General features: G+C 38.2%; 1 protein-coding gene across 2 annotated transcripts in view; it reads right to left on the bottom strand.

Annotated features, from left to right (window-relative positions):
* Window positions 1–12,199, bottom strand: part of ZEB2 (zinc finger E-box binding homeobox 2) — a 131,873-nt gene that overhangs the window by 88,421 nt on the left and 31,253 nt on the right. The window lies entirely within an intron of this gene.

Genomic DNA, 12,199 nt, shown 5'->3' on the forward strand with positions numbered 1-12,199 from the left:
CGGGTTCATGCTTCGCTAAATAACAGGATTCACACGGGGTAGTACCTATCCTGAAGCAGGACTCAAAGGGTTAACCTGGGCTGACTCTCAAAACAGACTTGCAGCTCAGCACACCCAGTCACTTATAAAGAATGAGCAGCAAATGGGTGCATGCAAACTCTCTTCTATGAAAGGCCACTTAAGTGAGGGTGGAAAGGTAGAATGCTCTTTCTTACCACTCACACTAGAAGAAGATCAAGAGCACCGGGCACCTTGCCCTCTTCAAAGGCTTCGAGCTGAGGGGAGCACCTGAAACAACTTTTCCCCACCACCTAGAGTCCTGAGACTGGAACAGGAAGAAAGTTCTCATATGAAAATAAACTAGCTCAGTCTTCTCTCAATTAGCTTACTTCTCTGTGTTTTACTAGTTTTATTGTTTTACTATGTTCCTGGGTAGTCAGCTGTCACAACTTAGACGATGCTCCCCAAATGATTTCATATAGCGAAAACAAAAATTCTTCACGGAGTTCGTCAGATGTCTTAATGAACGGGCAGACACCGGTGGGTTCAGTAGTTCATGTACTACCTACTCACTTTACACTGCCTTTCCATAATCAAAACTCTCCCGTTTTGGACAGTTAGAGGTGAGTGGACAATAACCCAATGCAACTTTTAAACTTCAGCTATTGTAGTCATTTAAAAACGTCCACAGGGGCAATGAAACACAATTTATATATTATCTACTATCTTGGGTAAATATTGGTCTTAATAATAAACTGTCTGGTAGATGTATGAAACCTGTTCACCCTCCAATTGATGTTTTACTGGCCCTAAGAGCAAAGGCTCTACTCTATTTTAAATTTAACTCTATGAAAATGGGCAGCACCCAAGAAAATGCTAGCACAATTCCAGATAAAATATACTGTTGTGAGGCTGAAAAGTGCATGCAAAGCAAGCTGCATTATTAGAATGTTTAAATATTAATTATACCGCTGTGTAGTAAAGATGATCAAGTATGAGTGTCAACTAATTTTCTAAAAGCTGCAACATTTACTTTCATCTAAACTTCCTTTGTTAAACTAAAACTAAAAGCCCAGCAAGTTTAGTCTACTTGAGTGTGTTTATTTTTATTGGTTTCTGCATAATTTTTTTCTACCATAAACCAACTTTAACCCCTTTTCTGTAATCTCTGCCAGTATAACTCCAATAGCACATCATAAAATTCCTATAATTCTTCAAAGCCACGGAGTTGGAAAGGAAAGGCTTGGGCATTTTGTAACAAACGCCAGCTACAAGCTTCAGCCAATTACATTTAACTCTTACAAACCTTCTTTTTTTGTGCGTGTGGATAAACTTATAGATTTAGGCCGTGTGATCACTTTCATTTCCATTCTTCAGTTGCTTTTGAGTTTGAAGCCAATTCCATTTTGTGAAGAATACTGTGGTGGGGGTACACCCTCGCTCTAATAGCTGAGGCGTCTAGGCCGACAGATGGGGAGACAGATGTACAGAGCCACGTAAAATCACAGAGACTTCTTACCTCATGCAAAAGCCTTTGCTGATGGAGATGAGGTGGCCTGAAATGTGGACACTGAAATGAACTCTGGCTGCGGAGCAGTTAAGCAGAATCACTGCCACTTTTCCCCTCCGTTCTTTTCTTAGCATCTACTGCTCTCTGAGATTCTAAAACAGCTACTGCTAATCAGGCAAGAGAATCACTCTGAGATTAAGAAGAGACAAAGGAAGAGCATGTGTGTAGGGGGAGACGCTCGGGTTTCATCCCGTCACCCATGGATGCCCAGCCAGGGTTTCCCACCTGAGACAGATTGCGACGCATGTTCGGCTCACTCATGCACAAGAAGCAATACACAAGTTCGGTGTAAAGCCACTTTAAAAGCTCATCGGGTGCATACTTTACTTGTACAAAATACCTTATTCATGACAGAGCAGTGAGGGCCTAGGTAATTACTTGAATCAAGGTGGCCTCAGAAGTGTTTGAATCTACAAGGACACTTAGATCATGAATAATGCAAAATAATTTGCATCTAAATTTTTTAAGTGTTCTTTATTCAAAAACTAAAATGCAGTTCCGATTAAAGTTTGATGAGTGAAAGCTGAGCACTTCGTACCCACTGTGAAATGTCTCCTATATGTGGAAATTATCTCAGACAGTGGTGAAGGGACAAAAGAGGTTTTTCTTTTTCTTTTTTTAACTTAAGTTGTGATTAAGTCACTCTTCTTTTCAGCCTAACTTTCTTTAGGTTTTGCGATGGCTACCAAGGTAGTTTCCAAGTTTGCTTATTTATCAGATACAAGTCTAAATTTCAATCCGGCACTTAGGAAATACAATGAAAACACTTTCTTAGACCAAGTAATTTGCCAAACAAAATGGCATTGGCATTTAAAGCTCACGAAAATGCAACTTTCTCTCACCTAAAATTTTTTATTCAAATTATTCTTCTTTTGGAATCACCAGACACAAAATATCTCTCTTCTCACAAAAACTTAGAATTTTCCATTCCATTTTCTGGTTATTAAATTTATACCGTTGGGTAAATATACATTATTTAATATGTCACTGGTAAGTGCTCAGTGAAAAGCTAAGCAGTGTCGATAATATGTTAACCCATATTTTTTTAGGGAAACAAGACTGAAAAGCTGAAAATAAAATAAGCACCCAAAGGCAACTTAGTTACAACAGCATATCAAAATGTTTATTATTACCTAAAATAGCTTGCGTAAATCTAGTTTTCTAAAGTTGAACAGTTTGAAGATCAATTCAAAGGAGTGCTATAGCAAGGTTGAATTTTCAATTTATATATATTTTTGTCTGCGGTTTAAGAAAGGGAAATAAATAATTTAAAAAATAACTCTTACTTTTATTTTGTTAATTTCTACAATCAATTGTCCCTTGGGCTGCATAACCCGGACTGGAGTGTCACAATGTTTGCATTTTATCTAATTTTGTGAACATTTGAGAAACCACAATTCAAGGAACTTCCATTGTTTCTTGGATTCTTTCGCCCTGTGGTAGGCAACTCTCCCGGCCCTTCTTTCTACCTGAGATAGAAGTAAAGTTCAATTAGAAAATAGGCCTTTCTTGTCTAGTTCACAGGCATCCTTCGTGGCTGTGTGGATTTAGACAGTTGAAATGCAGGTAGAAAAAGCAGAGGAAGTCCTACCAGGCTAGCAGTAGACCTGACCTTCCAAGTGAATTTTCAAGGTAGGCCACTCTGCAATCCTCAGCACCTAAACGTTAAAGGCCCTTGCAAAGGGAAATTATTTTCCTGCTCTAGCTTTTATAAAGTATAAAGACTCCCAATTTATTGCATGCTCCAAAGCAGGCTTCGGCTTTATTGGAATTTTAGATGAGTGTATTTGCCACGCTCTCGGTGAGTGGGTATTTTTTTTTTTTTTTGAACAATGAAAACATTTTTAAACTCATTGAACAAAGATTTCCCCAGCAACAGACCCCCTGCTCAGCAGGTCACCTATCTTTGCGACAGTTTTTCTTTTCCCACGCTAACCCCAGGGCTCATTTGCATAAGGTCTCTGTTGTGACAATTAGTTTCAGGTGAGCTGATCTCTATGCCGCTAGCCCAAGACGATGTACAAGCCCTGGGCCTCCCTGATCCTGGTCCTAATTGCGACTGACTGGCACCAGACACAATCATCCTCTTGATTCAGCAAATTGTCCTGCTAGTAGCTTGTTGTGACCCCGCAAAGCACAAATCATATCATGTCAGTCCAGCCTAGTAAACAAGGAATAAAATATACTGTGAATGAATATAATAATGTCTTCTCCATATTTTAGGCACATTTGACTACACGGACGTGAATAATAACAAGTCTTTAATTTTTTGTTGTTCAGAATGGTATTGCGGCTCCCTACAGAAACTTTTTAGAAAATGGGACTGCCCCCTCATCTAAATTCCATGGCTCTATAACCCCGTCACCTGGGAGAAAGTCCCCAGGTAAAATAACTGGCTGCTTTCAAATGTCTCTTAGCTTTGTTGTTGTGGAAATAAGTAATATGCTCTTTCATCATCTCTGAAGCTACAGGGTACATCAATATGCACATTAGCAGAGTTCCCAGTTGTCCCTGCTAGACAGGAAAGCATTCAGAGCCAATGAAATTTCACATCTCTGCATAGCAACCTAAGTTAAGGAAGAACTTCTCTTAATTCTAGGAAGCAAGGAAGGAAAAAAAGATGATTGACTTAGGATTAAAAGAATGTCTTAGGACAACTATTGCTTTGAAATATTGCCTGTCCCTCCCATTCTGTCTGCAATTTTGAACTTAATTGTATTATGCTATTTGTCTTGTGAGCTCCTTCTTCCCTGATAGGAATTCTGCCAACCTGTCCTCTTACTTAGCTACCTGCCTATCATCTCTATTTTCTCTGTATGCGAAAGTTTAAAAAATAAAAAAGAACAGGTCCCATAAATGCCCCTGAAGCCATTTGGCTATTTTCCCCACTCCCTGCAAAGTAAGTATTGTCATTCCCATGGCATTTCTCTTCTTCTCCTCAGGTGGTTGTATATGAGCATTTGCTTTCATGGTATGAAACATGTCTTCATTCATATCTTGTCTAGAACTAAAAAAGTTTTTTAGACACATCGCTACTTTTGAAAAATTTTTATCTTATTTCAATCTGGTTTCTAACAAATATAGGATTACTTGATTGTATTGTAACACATTGATTTTGTTTTTCTTCTCCGGCGCTTACATCTTTTAAGTGAAGATCTTGGCAGGGGGTCAGGGGTTATGGAGGGAAACAGAGGAAAGAAGAGAAGGAGGAGGAAACAAGGAAAGGGAGAAGGAAAAAAGAGATTAGATCCAACCCAGTGTTGAAGGGAACTGCTTTAGGTTCTTATGAAACCATTTTTGCATTTAGGGCAGAAGGACTGTCTTCCCACCGTCACATAAACTGATCCTCCAAAGGGCCCTTACCTCCTCTGTCCCTGGTGACGCAGCCTACTCTTGCGAGGCACCACACTGCCTGTGGCTCGAGCGCATGGTTCAGGGTGTGACTGGGGGGACATAGTACTAATGTGCTCCTTCTCCTTATGCCTGTTACGATTTTTAGCACTATTTTTACAGTGACATAGAAACTGCACTGCCAAAGGCTTTACATTAATTCAGTGAAGAAGGGAGATTAGAAACAGTTGGGGGACAGGAAGGTTCTAAATTCTAGAGCCCCGTGGAGAACATGTGTAGCCCATTCAGAACAAGAAGGTATTTAAATTCAGATAAATGCGTATATAGGATCAAGCTCAAGAACTGTGGAGGGATCAACACAATTTCATTCTATAATACAATCTACAAAAAATGTTTGATATGAAAAATGTGTAAATCAAACTAAAAACTGAAGAGATCTTTTACATAAGCAGTGTAAACTATGGTACTGTCTAGAGTTATGTTTTGCCATAAGTGTTTGGACATAATTCTCATAATTTATGAATTATAAATTTATTGGAAGAACAGTTTTAAAAAATGATTATGACCTCTAGCCCCATTCTCATACTCCTCTGCGGTGTTCGTTGGGTCCTTCAGATAGACAGAACCATCAGGGTCACCTCACCTTTTCGGAAATTTGAAAAAGTAAAAAGTTGCTCATTCTTGTGTGCCTCATTCTTACTTTCAATGCTTTTTAGCGCCATAACTTTGATTCACTGTTTTCTCTTCTTCCCATTTCTCATCTTCTCCTTGTTCGCCATTTTTCCTTTTTTTAGAGCTCAGCCTCTTCCTCTGCCAGCTGGGGCTCAGTCTTTGCCTGACACAACAAGAAGTTCCTCTTCTTTTCCTTCCTTTCCTCCCTCCTCCCTCCCTCTCTGCACTGCACCTCCCCTCCCCCGCCCTTTCTTTGGTTTCTTTATGAATGGTTTCCTTTTCTATATCACTGCTTTCTGCGGTGGTCCAAATCATGTCTTTCCTGACTCATTTCCTTTTCTACCTCCACCACCCACCATGGGTTCTCACTTCATTCTACTTTCCATGTATGCTTTCTTTCCCTTAATATCATTTCTTTTCCTACCTCTTAGAATCCAAAGATTTCTTTTTACTAATTTCTTTTTTTTGAAGTACAATTAGTACATAACATTATAGGAGTTTCAGGTGCCCCATCTAATAACTCAATCTTTGTACACACTACAAACTGATCACCACAATAAACTAGCTACCATCTGTCACCATGCAATCGACTCCCTTCACCTATTTTGCCCAACCCCCAAGCTCTTCCCCTCTGACAACTACTAACCTGTTTTCTGTATCTATGAGATCTGTTTTGTTTATTTGTTTTGTTTTTTAGATTCCACACGTAAGTCAAAAACCATACCGTTTTTGTCTCTCTTTGTCTGACTTATTTCACTCAGCATAATACCCATCAGGTTCATCCATGGTGTCCAAAATGGCAAAATTTCCTTCTTTTTTATGGCTGGGTAATATTCCAATGTGTGCATGTGTGTGTGTGTGTGTGTGTACATGTTAGTAAGAGCTGGAAACAACCTAAAAGTACACACAAACACACACACACATCTTCTTTATCCATTCACCCATCAATGAGCATTTAGGTTATTTCCAGCTCTTACTAATTTCTATTCTTTTCTTCTAACCATGTTAACTTCCTTGCTTGTAATCCAAAGAGGCTGATCCTGTCTTCACAGAGTTTTCTGATTAAAATTTATTTTCCTTTCCACCTCTGAATTCCTAAAGACATTTCTTTCTATGTTACCATATTGACCACCTTCCCCTCTCCTCAAATCTGCTCAGATTTTTGGCGTAGAAGTTTTTCTTCCATGCTTCCTAATTGTTGCTTCCCCTCTAGTATCTCCCACTTCTCTCCTACCTCTATCCTAAAGGGTTTCACTTCTTAAATTACAATGCAGTAGTCTTATCTCTTATTTCCCCTTCCATTTCTTCTCATCTCTCTATAATCATTTTTTCAATAATTCTTTTAATTTGTTACTTTGTTACTTCACAATTAAATTTTCCCCAATCTTATTTTTGTATAAACACCTGCCTGACTCATTTTGCTCTTTCTCCACCTATATCCTAATCTCATTGTAAAACTTTAACCTTAAATTATTGCCTACACTATCCATGAATTGTTCTTATACATGTATTAACTTCCCTTAATAAAAATCCAGCATTCCCTTACGAATAGCGACCAAAAACGATTCTTCATTCAACTTAGAAAACATTGAGACAGTTCTGCTCATTCATGCGAAAAAAGTAATTGTTTAGGTCTATCTATCTGTCTGCCTGCCTGTCTGTCTGTCTACCTACCTATTTGTCTATCTCCTATAATCCTGGAAACATAACTATGGAAGGCACCGATGTAAAACTTGTGTCTATAGGTTTGAATCCTGGCTCTTTTACGTATTAAACAAGTAGGCCAATTTTCTAACAGTTATCCAATTTTTCTGAATCTCAAACTTCTTGCTTAATACCCTCTCTGTCTATCTCCTGGAACTGTGAAGATCAAATAAGATACTTCTGTCAAAGCACTTTGTACAATATTAAACGCTCTGTATCTATTAATTACAAATATTACCCTTTGTGCTCATACTGTACATACCTTAAAAAAGGGTTTATAAAAACACGATTTTCTAAATCAATGTGATTCCTTTAATTGTGAAGAAGAGCAAATAGTTCCTAGGCTGACATAATTCACTAGCAATTACATGATCACAAAAAATTCATGAACCAAATATTCAAATAGAAGACTGGAGATGTTAGTTTAGTGGGAGACGTGAAAGAAACTGGTATGTTAATTGAAGTGGCCTATATTATTTGCTTTGGGTTTTAAAGAATTAATTTGGGGACAATTTATAAAGTCCCTATACAGTTTGCTGGGTAGGTCGTAGTCAGAGGCCACACCTTCCCTGTGATGACCTTAAAGGCTCCCTTTTCTGAGCTACACCTGCCTCTCACCATCAGATTTCAAGGTGTTTGTTCCAAATCAGGCTGATTCATTTGACCTATTGTAACATATTTCCAACCTTTAGGTGACACTTGTTGTATAGACAGATATTTTAGCATTCTGTGGTGTATGTTGAAACCACTAGAATTCAGTAGAGGTCACACAGTGAAGCAAATCCGATGGGAAATTATAGAACTACAAGTGGGAAGGAGCTTTGGAGAGGACAGGGGTCACACACTCCGATGTCTGCACGCACTAACCAGGTGAGAAAGGTTGGCGGATCCTTCTAAGGAGGATCCAGGGTAATTCCCTCACAGTCCTTTCGTGCAGCCACGTGCCAGAGACGTCAGCTCTTCTGAGTTCTCCAGAGGAGCTGGAAATCTAGATTTTTAAGTGAATGTGCTCAATTTTTAAATATTGGCAATGAATTCAAATGTGTTTAAAATACTCTGTGAGCCAAACCAAACACATCTGTCAGACACCAGTTGCAACCTCTGTCCAATCCCTGCATTTTACAATGAGAGACATGAGGCCCATAGAGGTTAAGGGATGTGCTATGGCCATGCTGAGGTTGGATGGCAGGGCCGGGAGGGTCAGAGGTCCAAGTTTCCTGAACAAAGTCCTGCACTCCACTGATCAGTTGGTTTGCAGGAATGGAAACCAGTAGAAGACATGCGGCTTAACCAAGAATCGCCCCTTCTGTACTTCTCCTACCCAAAGCTCTTCCTGACCGCCACGCTACTGCTTATGAAGCAAAAGGTGGTGAACATAGATGTCGACGGGGGGCCAGGAGCACAGGCCCTTTCATTCCTTTCTGGCAATTCTCCTGCCCTCCACAGACTCTAGCCCTGACTCTTTCTTCTCGCCACCCTCTCTACTGTGCCAGCACAGGCTCCCTGGACTGGAGTGGGAACTCCCTGAATGCCAGGCTCCTGTCAATACCAGGTGAAGCATTTCCTGAGCTGTCCGCCCAGCCAGTACAGGAATTACAAAAACACCTCACCTAAAAGGGCAACTGTCCGATCTTTCTAAAAGACGTAGAAGCAGTAAAACCAAAGAGTCTTGACTTTAGAACATGGGGCTCCACACTCCAACAAGTCACCAGATAAAGCACACCGAGTCTTCTGATTCTAGCCATACTGCCCTTGGCATTCACAACAACTGTAACCTGACACTGCAGAGTAGAGAATCATTTAGCCTGAAAGTAAGACATCATCTTATACTGGGTGTTGGGAGAAACTGTCCACAACGACAACAACAACAATTAACATTCAAAGCAACACCCTGTCCCTCATTTGGAGTCGGAAGACTATGGTCATATCCTGGTTCTGCCAGCTCTGTTTTAATTTCTACCCAACAGGGCAAGCCTAGGGTGAGAATATAGTTAAATCCTGTGTTTTCTTCAAAGGCTCTAAAAATATATGAATGCTCTCTAGGGAAAATATTTTGAAATATTAAATATCAAAATCAGGTTATGCAATAATTTGAGAAAGAAAAAGATGTATAGATAAGTAATCATTTGTATTATCCTTTAATTGTTAATATTTTGAAATTGAGTTGGGGCACTTTAAAATCTGCTGGGATTTAAAAAATAAATTTGGACTACATGAATATGTGTTCTCACTTATCTATGCTAGTATTTGAATGGAAAGAAAAAAGATTAAATAGTTAGGAAACTAATCAGTTGGGATATTCCTTTATGGTATAAACTGTTTCAAGAAACCATAAAATCAATCAACACTGCCTTCTCTCTTATTTTCCTTTCTTCTTGGCTTACAAAAGTAAAAAGAATCAATAATTTAACCTCCCCAAAGAGAAAAAAAAATATTTTTGAGTCAGTGTTATTTTTCAAAACCTCTGGGTTTTTTAGGCTTTAATTTGTCTTAGACCCTCACTGACCAATATCTTTACCTTATGATGTGACACTTCAGGTGAACCTACAGATCTGACTGTGAAGTTAGAAGTACCACACCCGAGTTTATAAGACTTGTATACATCTATACAAGTTCAAAGGGACACTGAAAAAATAACAGCACAAACACAAGGAATTAAAAAAAAAACTTTTCTTGAAAAGATCTGCTTATTGTATTTATACCTCACCTCTTACTAACCCTTTCACACTAATCACAAAAATGTAGATTTTTACCTTTTTTTGTCTGCATTAAAAATAAGTATTTCAATAAGCATGGAGAAAAAAGATGCCAGAATACTAAAATAGTTTCAGAAAGAAAGAATATAATGTATTGTTCTCAGCTGCATTTTTATAAAATAAGAAAATGGCCACTTAAGTGGAACTTGGCCATTTATTTTATCTGCTCCTTGTTTCCACGTGTATTCTTTTTAAAACTAAAACTACCTTGATCATGGTTTTGATTACAAATCCCGAAAACAATTATGGAAATGATGTTTAATATAATAATATATTTTACTGAATGTCTCAGCTTTTTCATTCCAACAACTGAAACAGAGACAATTCTTTGCATGTTGAAATGTGTAATTATCATGTATCCAAAAGGGAGGGTGTAATTTTCACATCTGATTACAAGGAAAGGGTGTAAGTGAAGCTGCCTCAGTAAACTTACACTTGTTTACAAAGAGCGATACCTTTGATATTAAAAACTCAAAACATGCAAAACACTGAGAAAAATCAAGATTAGCATGCACAAAACTAAACAAAAACTTAAGTATTTTTCTTGGCCCCGCTACAAAAATAAAGCCAGTTCTTCTGAACTTGTTAGTCGACTTATTCCTGATGATTTTAAGACTCAAATATTGTTTTGCAGGCTTCTTGGTGACTGTAAAGGTTAGGAAGCTCAAGCACTGGATTTAATTTACAAGGAAACTTCAAATTCTTATTATGCTCATAAACCCATGTAGTCAGTTTAAACTAGAGAATGATTCTCATCTCAATAGAACACACTTTCCTAAATATAATCATTGCTTGGGAGATATGTAGTTTTGATGTTTTTATCTCCCCGCTTTTTTTTAAACTTCTGATTTACCTTTGATAAGATCAATTTTTGCTCATGTGAACTTATATTTTGGACATGTAGGAAGGGATAATTTGAAGTGTTAGCTGTCACCAAGCAAGAAAATTAAAAACAGATACACGATCACACTACAAGTAGGGAAAAGAACCTGCTTTAACAGCCAACACGTATTAGAAACAATTTTGTATGATACATAATCATGATTGGTAAGTAATTGTGGTAGATTTTTGAAAAGCTTAAAAAGATGGACACTAAATATTAAGCAACTTAACATTCCTTTTGCATCTCAAAAAACGGGCAAGAAAGGGAAATGAAGAGAAGAAAAAGAAGGAAAAATGAAGAACTTGATTTAGGAATGGACAATACAAACTTTGTCATGCTAAAAGGAATCCACTAAAACATATGTAGTTATCTTTTTAGCTTTACAATTACATGGAAGGCAATGAATGTGTTAAAATGCTATTAAGCTGTATTAGGTTTTCAAATGCAACACTAGTGGCAAGACTGATGTTTGGTACACTTTAGAAAAAAGGGTTGTTTTATTTTGTTTTTTGTAATTTGCCAAATCAAACTTGACAAGCAAGAAGTTTGAAAAAAGAGGCAAGCAACCACATAATTAAGAGTTAAGAATAACTACAATTAAGTAAAAAACTTATTCTATTAAAAAAGAACTAGGCTCCTCATACCTCAACTGACATCGCCTGAAGCATTTTAGTGATAGTAAGAGCTTAACTTTTATAAGATCTGAGCTTTTTTTCCCCTTTACATAGGATTTCCCTGAGTCTCACACTCTGCTTTCCATCAAATCAAAAAAGCAGAACACCTGATACAAATCTCCCTCCTCTCCTACGGCGGTGGGTGTGCCTGCACCTTTGCCGGAGTGCACGGGCAGGAGGCGGTGTGGGTATGTCAGGATGGAGAGGAGGCCTGAGAGAGAACGGCTGTTTCCAGGTAGTTCAGAGGCTTGCCCGCCACAGCCCATCCATGCCCGCAGCACACCAATCAATGCATGGTGCACAGCACATTTTTCACTGTGTTGTTAGAGTACATTTGCTTATATTTTGCACAATTTTAATTTAACCATATTGATCAAACTGAACACTCAATAAGACCCTAGGCACCTTAGGCTTATTAAAATTAGTCAACATGAAGCAAGTAAGCAAGGAAATAATGGGAACTGTTTGGAGATTTAAATACAGTGGAACCCACTTAAATAAATACCTGTTAATGAAATAAATCTATTAAATGAATTTATTTTCTTTGAACCAAATCAAAATACAGAGTAATACTCAAGGGGACCTTTAA

This window comes from Pteronotus mesoamericanus, unplaced genomic scaffold (genome assembly GCF_021234165.1).
Source record: "Pteronotus mesoamericanus isolate MK-2021 breed Mesoamerican mustached bat unplaced genomic scaffold, CSHL_Meso_final scaffold_651, whole genome shotgun sequence".
Classification (NCBI taxonomy): Eukaryota; Metazoa; Chordata; class Mammalia; order Chiroptera; family Mormoopidae; genus Pteronotus; species Pteronotus mesoamericanus.